This window comes from Schistocerca nitens, chromosome 3 (genome assembly GCF_023898315.1).
Source record: "Schistocerca nitens isolate TAMUIC-IGC-003100 chromosome 3, iqSchNite1.1, whole genome shotgun sequence".
Classification (NCBI taxonomy): Eukaryota; Metazoa; Arthropoda; class Insecta; order Orthoptera; family Acrididae; genus Schistocerca; species Schistocerca nitens.
In genome coordinates this window covers 768,267,735-768,289,544 of record NC_064616.1, presented here as the reverse complement: position 1 = coordinate 768,289,544, position 21,810 = coordinate 768,267,735, and the positions used below count along the sequence as shown (strand labels likewise).

Sequence of the window (21,810 nt, the reverse complement as noted above, 5' to 3'; positions counted from 1 at the left end):
ACAACATCAGTGAAGTTATTTTGTCTACTTACGTAAGGGAACCACAGATGAAACACTGGGGAGGTAGAGTCTGTCTGTAAACTGAAAAGCAAGCAGTGCTGGTGGTGAAGGAAGTCACTTTTCTCAGAAGAATCCACCTTCTCGTAGCCGTATTACACAACTTCATACAAACTCAGTAAGACGTGGTAATGGCATCTTTGTTGCCATAAAGGCTTTCTTGACTACCATCAGCTCACCATGTCTAATATAAAGGCTAATTAACACCCATGAATGATACAGAGTGCATTTAAAGAAAACCTGATTTGCATCCCCATAGTGTCACTGCTAGCGCCACTCTTATGCAACTGGCACAAAACTGCAAACAGACATCACTGTTCAAATGTAGAAACATGCCTAACAACTTTTGTTTATTTCACACAACCCCTTGCTGGTGTTGCATTTTTTTTCTGTCAGTGTATTTATTATATGCTGATTTTAACATTAACCTGAAACTGAAAATGGAGAAAAAATAATAACATGTACCTGAAAATGAAGAAAAAGGAATAACCTGATAACTGAAACTAGAGAAATAAGAAAACTTTTAAGCAGTTTTATCTGAAAACTACTTTATTCAGACCTTCTACATCTACATCCATACTCCGCAAGCCACCTGATGGTGTGTGGCAGAGGGTACCCTGAGTACCTCTATCGGTTCTCCCTTCTATTCCAGTCTCTTACTGTTCGTGGAAAGAAGGATTGTCTGTATGCTTCTGTGTGGGCTCTGATCTCTCTGATTGTATCCTCATAGTCTCTTCGCGAGATATATGTAGGAGGGAGCAGTATACAACTGGACTCGTTTGTGAAGGTATGTTCTCGAAACTTTAACAAAAGCCCGTACCGAGCTACTGACAATGGAACCTCCCCATCGCACCCCCCTCAGATTTAGTTATACGTTGGCACAGTGGATAGGCCTTGAAAAACTGAACACATATCAATCGAGAAAATGCGCCGTAGTATCGGGCAAGGTAGAAGAATCTTTTTACCCATTCGCCAAGTGTACAAGTTAGGTGGGTCGACAACGTATTAGTCATGTGATGCACATGGCGTCGCCAGTGTCATATAGAATGTATCAGACCTGTTTTCTTGTTGAGGAATCGGTTGACCTATGACCTTGCGATCAAATGTTTTCGGTTCCCATTGGAGAGGCACGTCCTTTCGTCTACTAATCGCACAGTTTTGCGGTGCGGTCGCAAAACACAGACACTAAACTTATTACTGTGAACAGAGACGTCAATGAACAACCGGACAGATAATAACTTTGCGAAAATAAAGAAAAAAAATTTTTCCCTCTAGGGAGGATTAGAACCGAAGATCTCTCGTTGCGCAGCTGCTCGCGCTAACCACGGGACCACGGCGCTCCTACGCCCGTTTAGTCCTTGATGTTGCCTATGTTCTGCATGGACTTCGCAGTTTGTATATTTTGCTTATTTTTTTCATAGTTCCACACAACTTCTTCCCGTTTTCTCGATTGATCTGTGTTCAGTTTTTCAAGGCCTATCCACTAAGCCAACTTATAACTAAATCTGAGGGGGGTGCGATGGGGAGGTTCCCTTGTGAGCGTCTATCCTGCAGAGTCTTCCACTGGAGTTTATCTATCATCTCCGTAACGCTTTCGTGATTTCTAAATGATCCTGTAACGAAGCGCGCTGCTCTCCATTGGATCTTCTCTATCTCTTCTATCGACCCTATCTGGTACGGATCCCACACCGCTGAGCAGTATTCAAGCAGTGGGCAAACAAGCGTACTGTAACCTACTTCCTTTGTTTTCGGATTGCATTTCCTTAGGATTCTACCAATGAATCTCAGTCTGGCATCTGCTTTACCGACAATCAACTTTATATGATCATTCCATTTTAAATCACTCCTAATGCCTACTCCCAGATAACTCATGGAACTGCTTCCAGTTGCTGACCTGCTATTTTGTAGCTAAATGATAAGGGATCCATCTTTCTATGTATTACACTTGTCTACATTGAGATTCAATTGCCATTCCCTGCACCATGCGTCAATTCGCTGCAGATCCTCCTGCATTACAGTACAATTTTCCATTGTTACAACCTCTCGATACACCACAGCATCATCTGCAAAAAGCCTCAGTGAACTTCCGATGTCATCCACCAGGTCATTTATGTATATTGTGAACAGCAACAGTCCCATGACACTCCCCTGTGGCACACCTGAAATCGCTCTTACTTCGGAAGACTTCTCTCCATTGAGAATGACATGCTGCATTCTGTTATCTAGGAACTCCTCAATCCAATCACACAATTGGTCCGATAGTCCACATGCTCTTACTTTGTTCATTAAACAACTGTGGGGAACTGTATCGAACACCTTGCGGAAGTCAAGAAACACGGCATCTACCTGTGAACCCGTGTCTATAGCCCTCTGAGTCTCGTGAACGAATAGCGCGAGCTGGGTTTCACACGACAGTCTTTTTCGAAACCCATACTGATTCCTACAGAGTAGATTTCTAGTCTCCAGGAAAGTCATTATACTCGAACATAATATGAACATAATACCTTACTAGAAAAACAGAGGTGTCATCTTCCCTGTTTCACATATACAGAAAATTGTGTTACTAAAGGCTATACATGTAAACTTAGGTCTTTCAGATCATGACACACTACTGACACTAACAAATTCTTCTCTACCGCAAGCAGTAAAAAAAAAGTGGGAATATAAAAGGCACTTCAACAAAGAAAAGATGAATATTCTTATACAAATGTTAGCAAAGGAAACATGGGGAAATATAGTTTCAAAACCAACAACCAATAACTCATTCTATGCATTTTTCTCATACTTTTGTGTCACAGTTGTGACGCATTTTCCACAATAGAAAGAAAAACCCTTACAAAAATCAATGTTGAACAAAGGAAAAGTATGCAGTGGATATCATTTACTATCACAGTATCTAGTGAAACTAAAAAACATCTCAATCACCTCAAAAGAGACAACTTCACAGAATATGATAAGACATACACGAAAATTCATGGGAAAGTGATTAAAGAAAAGACAATGCACAGTGATGGAGTAGTTCATGACCTGGACCTCACAATACAAAATAAACAAATCCAGTGCGTAACTGTAACCTAATTTTTAAATTTGTATGCTGACAAAAATTTAGACTGTTCATGGCATTGCACCAATGCAATCATCCTGTAGGCTTCCATTCTAACAACAGAAACATGGGTGTTTATAGTGATATACGTGGTGCAACAGTGATAAAATGTTTCCAAATTTTCACAGAAACTCAACTGTAGATTCATCCCTTCTGTATCCAGTGGCTCAGTACAAAAAATTGTTCTGTTTTTGTGATAACGAACATTGCATCCCTATATCCCAGATGTTACAAACCAAGATTTAGGTACTGAACAGTTAGTTACTGCAACACAATTAAACAATATCTAGTGCTTACAAGATGCACTGAAAAGATTAAAACAAATACAAACAATAATTACAGAAGTGTGTGTGCCAAACAGCAAAATGAAAATACACACACAGGCAATATATTGGTAACAGATGACCTCATTGAAATAAAAACAACCAGTTTCGACAAAAACCACATTGCGATCAGGCTGAGCAAACAAACACCAAACTCAGAAATTGTTTGTGTTGAAAGTTGTGCAACTACCAAAAAAAAAAAAACAGAAATATTACAGAAGAGACATTTTTAGGTGACAAAACAAAAATGATAGATACATATACAGAAAAAAAAGATCCACAGTGAGGAAAAAAATTAACCAGAAACATCTGAAGGAAGCTTCTTTTATATGCTTAGGTGAACATTGATAAAGGACTGTATTGTTGCCAGTTTACACGATCCTCCTCATTCTGTACAATATCCTTTGAGCATGGTCGAGATACGCATTTTTGTTAGAAGTAACACGAGAGACTGCTGTTTACAATCCTGGGAAAGGAAAACAAAACTTCAAAATTTATACTAAAGAAATAACTTCACTAAAAACAATTACAATTTGCCTGTACAGAAGCCCAAATGTGATCTTAGCTTATATTCCTACAGAAACTAAGACAGTGCATTCAATAAGCTTAAAGATAATAAGAAAAATGTAATAGTGTGTGATGATTAATTGAATTTCCAGGAAAACTCAAACAAAAAAATTATAAATGCAGAAAATAATTAATTCCAGGCTAGAACAATAAATACAGGGTTTTGTGCCCATAATGGACAGTGCAATGTTTTCTATACCACAAACCACAATGCAAACAGAATTAGTCACAGAATAATGAATTCTAAGTGAAAAAATATAGATATCTTCAGACAACTGTTAGCTGAGGAAACATGGAATGCAGTATATCAGCATGGCAGAACATGTCAAAAGTCTGACAAATCTGTGGAAATATGTAGTAACTACTATGAAACTGCATTCCCACTGTAGGAACACAGGCTATGGTCTAATAATAAAAACAAGTCCCGCTGCAATTAATCTTTCACGGAAAAAAAGAACATCTATATTGTATTAAGGACACTGTGGGTGTGTGATGAATTTCATGCTTACTGCACAAAATACAATCAATATTTTAATAGTTGTTACAGAAGCAAAAATGAAGGAAAATGACCTTTACATGCCACAAGACAAAAGCTACATCAAAAGTTGTGAAACAGCAGACAGGTAATGTCCCTAACAGAAATGCCAATATCAAGCTATGTCAAGATGAAGAGAAAATAACTGACACAAGGTTAGTTAGTTGGTTAGTTGGTTTGGGGAAGGAGACCAGACAGTGAGGTCATCAGTCTCATCGGATTAGGGAAGGACGAGGAAGGAAATCTGCCGTGCCCTTTGAAAGGAACCATCCCGGCATTTGCCTGGAGCGATTTAGGGAAATCACGGAAAACCTAAATCAGGATGGCCGGACGCGGTATTGAACCATCGTCCTCCCGAATGCGAGTCCAGTGTCTAACCACTGCGCAAACCTCGTTCGGTGACCGACACAAGGAATATAGCAAATATCATCAACAGCTATTAATAAATATATGTAGGCAACTAATCAGTAAGATTAACCCAAGTAACCAAAATGCAACAGCAACATCATTCAAGATCAACAACACTGCGACCTCATTACATCTGTACCAAATGAATAAAGAAGAAATTTTTACTGTAATAAAAACTTTAAAAACGAAATTAATAATCATCTAGAGTTGATAGTATACCTGATAAAATAATAAAAAGATGTAGTGGAATCACTGTAAAACCATTGACACATTTATGCAATACTTTACTGACATCAAGGTCTTCTATTCCTATCAAAAAATTGCAAAACTGAAACTAATATTTAAAAAAGGAAAAATAGAAGAAGTTGTCAATTACAGGGCAATTGCCCTATTGTCCTGCTTCTCAGAATTTTTTGAGTAGGTCTTCCACAACAGACTGACATGCTTTATGCAAAAATATCAAATTCTGTCCATAGCGCAACACAGGTTTAGAATGAACAGCCGACCGACACTGCTACCTATGAATTTCTGGGTGAAATTTACCAGAAAGTAGACAATGGTGAATATATTATTGGAGGATTCCTTGACTCGTTGAAGGCATTCAGTATTATAGATAATGAGGCACTACTACAGAAATTAAATAAACTAGGCATAAGAGGCACACCTACTGTTGGGTCATGTCATACCTTTACAGACACAAACAAATAGTGAAAATACAACACACTGCATGCAACAAAATTACAGACCAACACTCAGCTTACCAAGAGATTAAATATGTTGTTCCCGAGCACCAGTCAGACGTTCCTCCTAAGCGTAAATGACCTAAAAACAAACATAAATTTCAAAATATTTATCAGTTTGCTGATAACACAAGCTATGGTTAACTTTGCAGATAATCACTTTGACATTTCCACATAATAAAGCTGTCCTCAACCCAAAGGTTATTTGGAACACTGCAGTGCATTACTGGATATGGTCCCAATGGAAGTGGTATCCCCTTGCTTCCTCTGACACTGAGCTGACGTATGCAGACAACTACGCGACAACCCACAGTTTACTGTGGACTCCAAGCCATGGTGAATCTCAACATTTTTCAAACTAACGAATCATTGCCAGATGAGAAAGAAGTAGTAAGTAATAGGAAAAGGACCAACTGCAGATTAAAACATGGACCTTTTGATATTTCATCTGACATCTAGCCATTGAGCCACACACCGCTTCCACACCTCAGAATAAGGAAAATATTGGAATGAGAGTGATAAGTAGTTTCTCACATAACTGTACTTTGCCACAGAAAGAAGGGAAACACACTTGAAACTTTAAGGTGAATTTCATACTATTTATCACAGAGAATAGTATTAGAGGTAGTGGGAGAGGAACTATACAACGGTTTCTCTCCTGTAAAATCAATCAAATATGCCCCACAAAGGAAAGCAACAGGGTGGGTCAGCAGAGTTGTTCAAGATTATCTTCATGTTCATCTCTGAACAACACTAACAGAGCACTAAGGATCTATCATCTTGGCAGTGAGCTTTCTTCACACATGATATACAAGTATTTAGCCACTTGTAATGTCCAAATTATCCTTAACCACAATTAGTCCTAGAAAATAGGGACAGGAGTAAAGTAATACAACGAAATTGTGTTCAACACCTTCACATAGCCTGCTTTCTGATGTGAAAAGGAGACAGTCTACCGTAGAGGATTCTTTGGGGTCATCATCAATGAAACTAATGGAGTGCAGGAAAATTGCATTACGCAGTTCAGTACTTGTATAGGAAGACATGTATAGAAGTTAGTACTAAATATTCAGCTGTTTTTGATAAATAACTTAAAATATTCTGTTTGCATGTGTGTGGTACTTGTTCATTTATCTTCAGTCAGCTGTGCAACTATTAGCAGCAGTATCAGTACTTCAACAGTAATTCACGCATCGCCCTAGCCAGCATTGACTGATACCACCATGCAGCAGCACTGCTAGTTAGTTGGTTGCGTGTTCCATTGATCAATCGCATGGTACCGTAGCTGTTATGATGTGGAACGTGTCAAGTGCACAAGAAATGCACATATGAAACAAGATTTTTTAATATATAGATATTACAATACATAGTTAAAGATTACTGTTGTTGTTGTTGTGGTCTTCAGTCCTGAGACTGGTTTGATGCAGCTCTCCATGCTACTCTATCCTGTGCAAACTTCTTCATCTCCCAGTACCTACTGCAACCTACATCCTTCTGAATCTGCTTAGTGTATGCATCTCTTGGTCTCCCCCTACGATTTTTACCCTCCATGCTGCCCTCCAATACTAAATTGGTGATCCCTTGATGCCTCAGAATATGTCCTACCAACCGATCCCTTCTTCTGGTCAAGTTGTGCCACAAACTCCTCTTCTCCCCAATCCTGTTCAGTACCTCCTCATTAGTTATGTGATCTATCCATCTAATCTTCAGCATTCTTCTGTAGCACCACATTTCGAAAGCTTCTATTCTCTTCTTGTCCAAACTATTTATCGTCCATGTTTCACTTCCATACATGGCTACACTCCATACAAATACTTTCAGAAAAGACTTCCTGACACTTAAATCTATACTCGATGTTAACAAATTTCTCTTCTTCAGAAACGCTTTCCTTGCCATTGCCAGTCTACATTTTATATCCTCTCTACTTCGACCATCATCAGTTATTTTGCTCCCCAAATAGCAAAACTCCTTTACTACTTTAAGTGTCTCATTTCCTAATCTAATAGCCTCAGCATCACCCGACTTAATTCGACTACATTCCATTATCCTCGTTTTGCTTTTGTTGATGTTCATCTTATATCCTCCCTTCAAGACACCATCCATTCCGTTCAACTGCTCTTCCAAGTCCTTTGCTGTCTCTGACAGAATTACAATGTCATCGGCGAACCTCAAAGTTTTTATTTCTTCTCCATGGATTTTAATACCTACTCCGAATTTTTCTTTTGTTTCCTTTACTGCTTGCTCAATATACAGATTGAATAACATCGGGGAGAGGCTACAACCCTGTCTTACTCCCTTCCCAACCACTGCTTCCCTTTCATGTCCCTCGACTCTTATAACTGCCATCTGGTTTCTGTACAAATTGTAAATAGCCTTTCGCTCCCTGTATTTTACCCCTGCCACCTTTAGAATTTGAAAGAGAGTATTCCAGTCAACATTGTCAAAAGCTTTCTCTAAGTCTACAAATGCTAGAAACGTAGGTTTGCCTTTCCTTAATCTTTCTTCTAAGATAAGTCGTAAGGTCAGTATTGCCTCACGTGTCCCAGTATTTCTACGGAATCCAAACTGATCTTCCCCGAGGTCGGCTTCTACTAGTTTTTCCATTCGTCTGTAAAGAATTCGTGTTAGTATTTTGCAGCTGTGGCTTATTAAACTGATTGTTCGGTAATTCTCACATCTGTCAACACCTGCTTTCTTTGGGATTGGAATTATTATATTCTTCTTGAAGTCTGAGGGTATTTCGCCTGTTTCATACATCTTGCTCACCAGATGGTAGAGTTTTGTCAGGACTGGCTCTCCCAAGGCCGTCAGTAGTTCCAATGGAATGTTGTCTACTCCCGGGGCCTTGTTTCGACTCAGGTCTTCCAGTGCTCTGTCAAACTCTTCACGCAGTATCTTATCTCCCATTTCATCTTCATCTACATCCTCTTCCATTTCCATAATATTGTCCTCAAGTACATCGCCCTTGTATAGACCCTCTATATACTCCTTCCACCTTTCTGCTTTCCCTTCTTTGCTTAGAACTGGGTTTCCATCTGAGCTCTTGATGTTCATACAAGTGGTTCTCTTATCTCCAAAGGTCTCTTTAATTTTCCTGTAGGCAGTATCTATCTTACCCCTAGTAAGATAAGCCTCTACATCCTTACATTTGTCCTCTAGCCATCCCTGCTTAGCCATTTTGCACTTCCTGTCAATCTCATTTTTGAGACGTTTGTATTCCTTTTTGCCTGCTTCATTTACTGCATTTTTATATTTTCTCCTTTCATCAATTAAATTTAATATTTCTTCTGTTACCCAAGGATTTCTACTAGCCCTCGTCTTTTTACCAACTTGATCCTCTGCTGCCTTCACTACTTCATCCCTCAAAGCTACCCATTCTTCTTCTACTGTATTTCTTTCCCCCATTCCTGTCAATTGTTCCCTTATGCTCTCCCTGAAACTCTGTACAACCTCTGGTTCTTTCAGTTTATCCAGGTCCCATCTCCTTAAATTCCCACCTTTTTCCAGTTTCTTCAGTTTTAATCTACAGGTCATAACCAATAGATTGTGGTCAGAGTCCACATCTGCCCCTGGAAATGTCTTACAATTTAAAACCTGGTTCCTAAATCTCTGTCTTACCATAATATAATCAATCTGATACCTTTTAGTATCTCCAGGGTTCTTCCATGTATACAACCTTCTATCATGATTCTTAAACCAAGTGTTAGCTATGATTAAATTGTGCTCTGTGCAAAATTCTACAAGGCGGCTTCCTCTTTCATTTCTTAGCCCCAATCCATATTCACCTACTACATTTCCTTCTCTCCCTTTTCCTACACTCGAATTCCAGTCACCCATAACTATTAAATTTTCGTCTCCCTTCACAATCTGAATAATTTCTTTTATTTCATCACACATTTCTTCAATTTCTTCGTCATCTGCAGAGCTAGTTGGCATATAAACTTGTACTACTGTAGTAGCTGTGGGCTTCGTATCTATCTTGGCCACAATAATGCGTTCACTATGCTGTTTGTAGTAGCTTACCCGCATTCCTATTTTCCTATTCATTATTAAAGCTACTCCTGCATTACCCCTATTTGATTTTGTGTTTATAACCCTATAGTCATCTGACCAGAAGTCTTGTTCCTCCTGCCACCGAACTTCACTAATTCCCACTATATCTAACTTTAACCTATCCATTTCCCTTTTCAAATTTTCTAACCTACCTGCCCAATTAACGGACCTGACATTCCACGCTCCGATCCGTAGAACGCCAGTTTTCTTTCTCCTGATAACGACATCCTCTTGAGTAGTCCCCGCCCGGAGATCCGAATGGGGGACTATTTTACCTCCGGAATATTTTACCCAAGAGGACGCCATCATCATTTAATCATACAGTAAAGCTGCATGCCCTCGGGAAAAATTACGGCCGTAGTTTCCCCTTGCTTTCAGCCGTTCGCAGTACCAGCACAGCAAGGCCGTTTTGGTTATTGTTACAAGGCCAGATCAGTCAATCATCCAGACTGTTGCCCTTGCAACTACTGAAAAGGCTGCTGCCCCTCTTCAGGAACCACACGTTTGTCTGGCCTCTCAACAGATACCCCTCCGTTGTGGTTGTACCTACGGTACGGCTATCTGTATCGATTAGGCACGCAAGCCTCCCCACAAACGGCAAGGTCCATGGTTCATGGGGGGGGGGGGGTAAAGATTACTATTTCTATTATTTACCCCATTCCCTTGCATATACTATATTTATAGATTTATTTATTCCTATTCAAGAATTCATCTATGGTATAGAAGGAGTTGTCAAGGAGATATGATTTCAATTTATTTTTGAAGCTATTTCTTTGAGGTTCGCCGATGACATAGTAATTCTGTCAGAGACAGCAAAGGACTTGGAAGAGCAGTTGAACGGAATGGACAGAGTCTTGAAAGGAGGATATAAGATAAGCTAAACGAGGATAATGGAATGTAGTTAAATTAAATCGGGTGATGCTGAGGGGATTAGATTAGGAAATGAGACACTTAAAGTAGTAAAGGAGTTTTGCTATTTGGGGAGTAAAATAACTGATGATAGTCGAAGTAGAGAGGATATAAAATGTAGACTGGCAATGACAAGGAAATCGTTTCTGAAGAAGAGAAATTTGTTAACATCGAGTATAGATTTAAGTGTCAGGAAGTCATTTCTGAAAGTATTTGTATGGAGTGTAGCCATGTATGGAAGTGAAACATGGACGATAAATAGTTTGGACAAGAAGAGAATAGAAGCTTTCGAAATGTGGTACTACAGAAGAATGCTGAAGATTAGATGGGTAGACCACATAACTAATGAGGAGGTATTGAATAAAATTGGGGAGAAGAGGAGTTTGTGGCACAACGTGACAAGAAGAAGGGACCGGTTGGTAGGACACGTTTTGAGGCATCAAGGGATCACAAATTTAGCATTGGAGGGCAGCGTGGAGGGTAAAATTCGTAGAGGGAGACCAAGAGACGAATACACTAAGCAGATTCAGAATGATGTAGGTTGCAGTAGGTACTGAGAGATGAAGAAGCTTGCACAGGATAGAGTAGCATGGAGAGCTGCATCAAACCAGTCTCAGGACTGAAGATCACAACAACAACAACAACTACTACTACTACTACTACTGCTGTCTGTCAGACATTTTATTTCATCTGGTTATTTGTCAAAAATTTTTATAGCAGCATATTTTACCCCTTTCTGTGCCAAAGATAGGTTGAGTAAAGGATAGTGAACATCTTTCTTTTTTCTGGTATTATGATCATCAATGTCTCTGTTGTTTTCAAACTGGTCCATGTTGCTGAGAACAAATTTCATTAGTGAGTAAATGTACTGTGAGGCTGTTATAAGAATTCCCAATCTTTTAAAAAAGATGCCTACAAGATGTGCGACTATAAACCCCCACGCATTATTCTAAACACTTCCTTTTGAGCAGTGAATAATTTTGTCTAAATGTTGAGTTACACCAAAATATTATTCGGTATGACAACAGAGATGAAAGTATGCAAAGTGTGTTAGCTTACGAATTTCTATATCCTCAGAAATTGGCAATTATTCTGATTGCAAAAGTTGCTGAACCTTGCTTTATAAGAACCAAAATATGAATTTTCCAATTAAGTTCCTCATCTATACGTACACTCAAAAACTTTGTATGCTCTACCCTGTCTACTGACTTCTGTTGATGTGTTGTATTTAGTTCAGCTTCCTGTTTCAGATAGGAAGGGAGGTCATTCACATATATCAAGAACAGATGGGGACCCATGATTGAACCCTGTGGAACACCTAATGTAATTTCACCCCAGTTAGATGAAGTGGCAAACTTATTTAAATCACTTGACCCATATAAGGAAACTTTTTGCTTCCTGTTCTGTAGGTATGACTTGAACCACTCATATGCTATTCCATTTATACCATAGAATTGTAATTTCTGTAACATAATGTCATGGTTCACACAATCAAATGCTCTGGACAAGTCACAGAAAATTCCTGTTGTTGACATTTCACTATTTAAAGACTTTATTATGTGGACAGTGAAATTGTGCATTGCTGTCTCAGTGGAACAGCATTTTTGAAATCCAAACTGTGATTTACTAAGTATCCCATTACTGTTGAGATGGCTAACCACTCTTGAGTACATTACTTTATCAAAAATTTTTGGAAATGGTGTAAGCAAGGATACTGGCCGATAATTGACATCTGTGGTGTCTCCCTTTTTGTAGAGAGGTCTGACAATGGCGTATTTTAACCTGTCTGGTAAAATACCTTGAGTTAGTGATGCATTACATATGTGACATCAGCTGTAATTGCTTTACATTGTTTTCATATCTTATTAGAGATGTCATCTACTCCAACAGAACATTTATTTTTCAAAGATATAATAATTTTACTTATTTCACAAGGGGCCTGTTAGGTGAAACTTAATCTAACAAATTTTTTTCAGAACAGACTCTTCCATGTATTGCCTGGCGTTTTCTTTTGAACTGTTCTCACCCACCAATTTTTTCTCCTACACTTGAGACATGGTTGTTAAATACATTAGCTACTTGTGTAGTGTCGGTTAGCATGGTCTCGTTCTCTTTAATAGTACATCTACATCTACATTTATACTCCGCAAGCCACCCAACAGTGTGTGGCGGAGGGCACTTTACGTGCCATTGTCATTGCCTCCCCTTCCTGTTCCAGTCGCGTACGGTTCGCGGTAAGAACGACTGCCGAAAAGCCTGCGCTGGAATCTCTCTAATTTTACATTCGTGATCTCCTCAGGAGGTACAAGTAGGGGGAAGCAATATATTCGATACCTCATCCAGAAATGTACCCTCTCGAAACCTGGACAGCAAGCTACACCACCGCGATGCAGAGCGCCTCTCTTGTCTGCTACTTGAGTTTGCTAAACATCTCCGTAACATTATCATGCTTACCAAATAACCCTGTGACGAAACACGCCACTCTTCTTTGGATCTTCTCTATCTCCTCTGTCAACCCAACCTGGTACGGATCCCACACTGATGAGCAATACTCAAGTATAGGTCGAACGAGTGTTTTGTAAGCCACCTCCTTTGTTCATGGACTACATTTTCTAAGGACTCTCCCAATGAATCTAAACCTGGCACCCGCCTTACCACCAATTAATTTTATATGATCATTCCACATCAAATCGTTCCGTACGCATACTCCTAGATATTTTACAGAAGTAACTGCTACCAGTGTTTGTTCTGCTATCATATAATCATACAATAAACGACCATTCTTTCTACGTATTCGCAATTCATTACATTTGTCTATGTTAAGGGTCAGTTGCCACTCCCTGCACCAAGTGACTCTCCACTGCAGATCTTCCTCCATTTCGCTGCAATTTCCTAATACTGGAACTTCTCTGTACACTGCAGCAACACCCGTGAAAAGCCGCACGGAACTTTCGACACTATCTACTCGGTCATTTATATATATTGTGACAAGCGATGGTCCCACAACACACCCCTGTGGCACACCAGAGGTTACTTTAACGTCTGTAGATGTCTCTCCATTGAGAACAACATGCTGTGTTCTGTTTGCTAAGAACTCTTCAATCCAGCCACACAGCTGGTCTGATATTCCGTAGGCTCTCACTTTGTTTATCAGGCAATAGTGTGGAACTGTATCTAACACCTTCCAGAAGTCAAGTAATACTACCTACCCCAGTGATTACTTTTCCTGTCTCTCTTCTAACAACATTCCATATTAATTTGATTTTATTGCTGGAGTTGTTAATTTCTTCTCTAACATACATATGTTACAATAATTTTTATAGTGTAAAACTACTTCTGGATCTTTACTAGTTCTTGCTGTCTCATACAGTTTTCTTTTTCCTTCTGAAGACACTTTAATGCCTGTAGTAATCCAAGGTTTCTTTGAAAAGTGTGTGGTGTTACATTTTGTAATTTTCTTTTGGAAAAAATGTTCAAAAAGGAATATAAATTGATCAAGAAATATGTTGCATTTATCATTAGCATTTGGCTCATTATATACATCTCCCCAATTAACATTTCTTAAGCTCTCTCTGAAGTGCTCTATAGATACCGGGTTCAGTGACCTCACACTTTTACTTAATGGTTTCTGAACTGTAAACCTTGTTAGGTTTTGTAAATTAATCAGTTGTGAATCATGGTCTGACAATCCATTTACCACACAAAAAGCATGTGTTTATTTTACATACTCTTTCTGTAAAAATACATTATCTATTAGTGTGCTACTGTCATGAGCTATATGTGTAGGGGAATTGATCACTGATTCTAAGTTATAGTTATATATACATTTCTAGTTCACGTTACCTATCAGAATTACTTCAGGGTGTAAACGCGGACAAGAAAAAAAAAAAATCCCGGATTTCCGGGTTAAAATTACACTCTCTCCCAGGTGAAAATACACTTTCCCTGTCAAGTGACAGTATACTTTTCCTCAAAACTGTAAAAATTATCAATCCTTTGAATGGTTATAGAAAAAAAAACACGTTTTGGAATGATCTTATGTGCAGCAACATGTACGCTGCATATTACGAAAGTGTAAATTTAAATTCCACCAAACGCCGCATGTTACTTTCCGAAGCATTGAAATCAAGATTGCAATGCGCTTTTGTAGCCAGTCCTAGCTCGTCACGTGATCTTGCCAGCCGATGACAGCGGATCTTTTAGCGTAGGATACGTGATGTAGTCAGCCAATAGCAAAATCAGTGTTCAGTAGCGCGTACACACAAATAGGAAAAGTTAATGGTTTAAATTAACATACACAGCGTTACTACAAGAAAAGCAAAGCCTTCACATATAATGTTGATTTTTTTGCGCGTGTGACACTTTAAGGTACAACACACAAATGCGTCAGTAAAATTTTTAATAAAGACATAAATGTATGATCTTCTGAGCTTGAAATTTTCTAAATGTACATCCTCAAAGACTTGATTTTTAAATGAGTCAAACACACTGTGATTTAAGAAATTCATTGTACATTCTCGCACATAATTCATCTTGCATAAAAGGAAATTTACTTTGAATGTAACGCTTTTCAAACAACCATTCGAAATATTTTCCCGTGACCTGTTAGAAACAGGTCCGTTTCAGTAGTTGCCAGAGAGTGCCCGAAACAGGTGTCACCTCGCTTGCGCATCTATGATGATGCACGAAGCCCGTATGCCCACAAGTGTAAAACATTAAAAGATCTTACACTGTGTCATAAAAGAAACAAAACATCAGGATACTCCAAGAACATCGGAATTTCGTGAACCATACTACAATGCGTACTTTGGCTTAAAGTGCACATTCGTATGTCCAGATTTGGACGTAAATTATCTTGCGTAACGGTACTGTATTATCTCATGTTTGGTTCTTTATTATGGCATAATGCCATACGTGCTGGAGGATGAAAACATGCACTTTTGAAATGCAGCGAATAGTTGAAACTAACCCATAGTATGGATTTAAACATTTCGTTTCAAATAAATTGACTGCCCCAGCGGAAAAGATTAATAAAAGCCAAATTTCTTTAGCAAACCGACAAAAATAACTTCATTGTTCTGCAAGGCGATTAATGCCTGACTGTCAGAAAGGTGGAGATAAAACCTGAAACTAGTAACATATTTTAGCCTTCCGTAATTATGAGAACGTATTTTAATTCATTTGATAGCTCACGGCCACAGATATCCATTTTGTTTTCGTTTAATGTGAGAGCAATAAATGAAGAGGAAACAGCAAAATCACTAAACGTAAACACGAGTCACGTGGAGACTTCCCACTAGAACTCAGACCGCTCTGTGAATCAGCCCCGGATCTCCGATATTACCGAACCGGGGCAATATTAGATAGTAGCGCCCAGCCACACGTCTGTAGCGAGAAGCGGGGAAAGATACTTCTCATACGTGACTAAACTGCACACTCACAAGGCCCGGCCCGCAACTGCTCAAACAAATCTAAAGTTAACAGTTGTGACGTCACACTCATCGGAGACAATTTGTTGTTAGGAAGCATTGCATAGTCTTCCCAGAGCCTTTGACACACTTTGCAGTTGGCAACTGCTTGTATGAGCACTGTGTTTTATTGTTGTAAATGGCGTATTTCGTTTGCGACTTAAGTTTTATTTTCTTTTTTTTTTTTTACCCCCGTTCATGTTTTGTTGCTGCAATATAATACTGCAGAAGCGGGATACAGTAATATCCTTTGTTAGATTATTGGTTCTTACCCGTCAAAATCACAAAAATTTAACTGAAAACAAAAACTAAAACAATGAAAAATTCCTGGGTTTATCCTGTCTGCCTGGACCCATTAACCACAGGGATCACTCCTTGTGTGACCGTGGACCCCCTTACAGTGTCTGCTAATAGAGAAGCTAACATATTTTCCCCCATCCTATTCAGGTGCAGGCCATGTGTAGTGTATCCCCATTGCCGGAGTACTGGTTATTCATCATTTTTTAATGTTTCTGTCAATTGATAAAACAAGTACTGCACTACACTAATTTGGGACCACTCTATTGAACATGCATGTAAAATTTCACTTCAAACATAATTTTGTTTGTAACAGGGAAACAAACCAATGCTTTCATTGATGCAGGGAGTTGTATGAAAGATGTTATGAGCAGTATTTGCTTTGGCTGACTCCAGCTACACACTCCAAATACAATTGCAAATGTCTGCTGGAACACAGCAGAAAATTTACATGACGACTCTTAGGAGGGACACCATGGATGAGTTGTCTGGGTGTAACAGTAACTTCATTTATAGGCATCTGCACAGGTATCAAACGTGCATATAGCGCAGTAGGAGCTTCAAATTTAACATCACTTCAGCAACCTGCATGTCGCTGGCTAGGTATCCTACTGTGGAAAGGAGCCTAATCTACATTTCATTCCTAGCACACCTCTACATCACTGAAATGTGAAAGCTAGGTCAGATAGACCACCACACTCAACATGGATCAAAACCGGGTCAAAACTTGTACAGTGGTTCCTGGGATTAGTCTGATCATATAGACAGAAAGTGTGGCACAAAATGGTCATATAGGCAAAATTGTAAAACTATTGTCAGATAATTGTTGCTTCTTTGATCACTAACTCTAAAAGGATGAACCAGTCACTTAAAGATACATTAAAATAATCTACTCAGTAATTTGGACAGGAATCTACACAATATGCAAGACCTTAAACCCTTTTCCACACACATCTCATTGTATTTAAAACAGTGGAAAAATCATTATCAAGACAAACTGCTGCCCTTTTTTCGGAATACAAAGTGCAATCAAGGAAAATGTGGCATAGCACCACTGGTACACAACAAGCAATGCACCCTGGTGGGTACTCCTGGAGTTGCCTTTGTGTCAGAGTACAGTGCCCTATTCTCAGTCATGTTAAGTCCACTAATTTCTACCTGTGTGACTGCAACGATGTTCATCATGGCAAAATTGTTGGCTTTATCAGGCTTAATTTGTACTTTTTACTGCCAACCACTCAGTCTCCTTTTGGCACCTAACTCTTCTACTCAATGAGTAACAGCAGCCAAGGGGACAGCATGGGATAGTACATTGATTACTTGCCATCACCCCTTGCTGCCATGTAAGCTTGCTCATTTCCATGGATTCCTGCACGGCCTGACATCCAGACGAATGATACTTCATTCCCTTGCTACTGTACTAAGTGAAAGGTGTCTTGTATGTGTTAACTCCTTTGTTTACTGGGTACATTTGCTGAATGATCTATATAGCACCCAAGGCATCACAGCAAATGAGTAAATTATTCCAACAAATGCACATCATCTGCTCCTTTAGGATTGTAGAGATTCCTTTGTCAAAGACAGTAATTTCATCTGGAAGTCAACTCATAAAGACACTGCCAGGGTAAACTACTGAGCAGCTGACAGTACATCCCTGCTTAGACCTATGAATGTAAACAAATCATATAAAAATTAGTAAATGGCTTGTTTAAAATAAAATCTGATGTAGAAGATTTCTTGTACTATACTTTCTCTGACCCAGGGTCCCAGACTTAACCTGCACTGGTAAGAGCAAACACAGACAACATGCAACACGTCAGTCTGACTGGAATTTGAACATATACATCCTGACCATGTGTCCAGTCCTCCTGGAAGGATCATCGCACTTTGTAACTGGTGAAAAGCCACAGTGATGGGATATCTAAAGAGAAGTAGACTGTTGTCTTTATACATCTCCAGATATTAAAGTCTCTTCACAGTACCCATTAACCATCATAAATATGCTATGGACACTTCAGCAGATGGAAGAAGACATTCAACAAAAACTTTAAAACATACAACATACCAAATTCTGCTGGATACACAGCACAGTTTACTAGTGCCATCAACGACCTTTTGATACCACGGAACTGTTGCTGACGTAAATGTATCTCTGATTTTAGCAGGAAAATTGTATCATGCCATCAGCCAAAGTTATCTACATGAATAGCTACAATCTACTGATCTGATATGATCCACGATGCTACAGCTGCAAGCCACACAGATGTGAATTATGTTTGTTTGTATATAAATGCTGCCATTGCATATTCTTGCCGGTACAAATTAACATTCTTTATTAATCCAGTAAAAGTTTACAGATTGTGGGATGTCATTTGAGCATGAGCATGCACAGTAGCGTGCACATGCCCCCCCCCCCCCCCCCACACACACACAAGTTAAGTAACATCAGAAATCAGAATACATTGTATTAGTGCAATCAATTAATTCTATTACATCTTGCTTTAGCAGCATTAGCTGTTTTTGCATGTTCTTGCTTCAGGGCTGCTGCACTTAACATGGTCTGAAAATTCTGTCACTGACTAAAAGCCACGATCTAATAGAAATGGTATAAATGATGACTAACTGAAAACCTCAGCTGCCAGGGAAAAGCTGCACGGTCATCAACAGTAACTGTTCTTTCGAGAACAAGTTACTGTCTTCATATATAATTAAAATGGTCTTAGGGATTTATAAAAAGTGTAAATGGGTTAATAACTTATTTTTTGTGGCAGACCATTGTCCATTTCTACAAACATTATAGAAAAAGGCAGATTTCTACTTAGCAAAAAGAAGACACATTCAGTTGCATACAGGCACAATTAAAAAGACACTCACATACAAGCCTTTATCAGCAAAAGAGAAAACACACCACTCATACACACAAGCTAGCACATCTTATGCACAAAAGACTGCCGACTCCATCATCTCTGGCCGGAATACTGGAGTTGGCAGTCATGTCCGCATAAGGTGTGCTTGCTTGTGCATATGAATGGTGTGTGTTTCTCTTTAGCTTATGAAGGCTGTGACCAAAATCTTTATGTAAGTGTCTTAATTGTAACTGTCTGCCACTTCACTTCATGTGTCTTCTTTAAACTAAGTAACAATGTATTTTCCTAAATTGTTGATATTCCTACCTGGAGTTTCTGTAACACTATTTGTAGTAAAGGTTTTACAGGCTGATGTCCTTACTGACTCCACACAGAGACTGCCTGGTATCACGCTCATTTATGTTAAAGTTTTTGTTTCTCTCAAACATATTTACATGTTTCTAGAACAAAACTGCAAGGGAGTGAGAACTGTGGAAGCTTGCTTTGAGAGCAAATAAATGCAGGCTGTAGCATACATTCTTAGGTGTGACATTTGTTTTTATTGTGTGTGTGACATTGTAATTCTGTCAGCACCAGCAAAGGACTTGGAAGAGCAGTTGAACGGAATGGACAGTGTCTTGAAACAAAAGCAAAACAAGGATAATGGAATGTAGTCAAATTAAGTCTGGTGATGCTGAAGGAATTAAATCAGAAAATGAGACACTTAAAGTAGTAAAGGAGTTTTGCTATTTGGGGAGCAAAATAACTGATGATGGTCGAAGTAGAGAGGATATAAAATGTAGACTGGCAATGGCGAGGAAAGCGTTTCTGAAGGAGAGAAATTTGTTAACCACAACTTGACTAGAAGAAGGGATCAGTTGGTAGGACATGTTCTGAGGCATAAAGGGATCACCCATTTAGTACTGGACGGCAGGGTGAAGGGTAGAAATCATAGAGGGAGACCAAGAGATGAATACACTAAACAGATTCAGAAGGATGTAGGTTGCAGTAGGTACTGGGAGATGATGAAGCTTGCACAGGATAGAGTAGCATGGAGAGCTGCATCAAACCAGTCTCAGGACTGAGGACCACAACCACAACAACAACAACAACAACAACAACAACAACATGTGTGTCAGCTATTTTAAATCATGCTGAAACCATATGCCTAAAACTTGTTTCCAGTCGGGGTGTAATGCTTCTGAAGTTTTGTGAAAAAGGTGTTGGAGTATCTCCTTTTAAACAGAAGTTCAGAAAAGTTGTTTTTGGTGTATTTATTATTAGCTTATTTATTTATTTATTTATTTATTGTTCCGTGGGACCACATTTAGGAGAAGTCTCCATGGTCATGGAACGAGTCAATACATGAAATTATAACACGATTGTAGAAACAGATGAAATGAAACGTAAGAAACATATTCAGGCGACAAGCCGTTAGTTTAAATAAAGAAAATCAAGAATGTAACACTGGAATTTGCTTAATTTTTTAGCTCTTCCAGGAGCTCCTAGACAGAATAGAAGGAGTGAGCCATGAGGAAACTCTTCAGTTTAGACTTAAAAGTGTTTGGGCTACTGCTAAGGTTTTTGAGTTCTTGTGGTAGCTTATTGAAAATGGATGCAGCAGAATACTGCACTCCTTTCTGCACAAGAGTCAAGGAAGTGCATTCCACATGCAGATTTGATTTCTGCCTAGTATTAACTGAGTGAAAGCTGCTAACTCTTGGGAATAAGCTAATATTGCTAACAACAAACGACATTAAAGAGAATACATACTGTGAGGGCAATGTCAAAATTCCCAGACTATTGAATAGGGGTCGACAAGAGGTTTTCGAACTTACACCATACATAGCTCGAACAGCCCGTTTTTGAGCCAAAAATACCCTTTTTGAATCAGAAGAATTACCCCAAAAAATAATACCATATGACATAAGCGTATGAAAATAGGCGAAGTATACTACTTTTCGTGTTGAAATGTCACTTATTTCAGATACTGTTCTAATGGTAAATAAAGCGGCATTTAGTTTCTGAACAAGATCCTGAACATGGGCTTTCCACAACAGCTTACTATCTATCCATACGCCTAGGAACTTGAACTGTTCCGTCTCGCTTATAACATGCCCATTCTGTCTGATTAAAATGTCAGTTCTTGTTGAATTGTGAGTTAGAAACTGTAAAAACTGAGTCTTACTGTGATTTAGCATCAAATTATTTTCCACAAGCCACGAACTTATATCATGAACTACATTATTTGATAATGTTTCAATATTACACACAAGATCCTTCACTACCAAGGTGGTGTCATCAGCAAACAGAAATATTTTTGAATCACCTGTAATACTAGAAGGCATATCATTTATATAAATAAGAAACAGCAGTGGCCCCAGCACCAACCCTTGGGGAACGCCCCATTTAACAGTGCCCCATTGGGACTGAACATCATTACCACTCTCAATATTGCGGAGGATTACCTTCTGCTTTCTGTTCTTAAAGTAGGAGGCGAACCA

General features: G+C 38.9%; 1 protein-coding gene across 4 annotated transcripts in view; it reads right to left on the bottom strand.

Moving 5' to 3' along the window:
- Positions 1 to 21,810, bottom strand: part of LOC126248765 (serine-rich adhesin for platelets-like) — a 286,230-nt gene that overhangs the window by 245,292 nt on the left and 19,128 nt on the right. For all 4 annotated transcript variants that reach the window (XM_049950125.1, XM_049950123.1, XM_049950124.1 and 1 more), the window contains exon 2: positions 5,755 to 5,815. The gene's annotated coding sequence lies outside the window, so the exon portion shown is untranslated. The remainder of the gene's footprint in view (positions 1 to 5,754; positions 5,816 to 21,810) is intronic.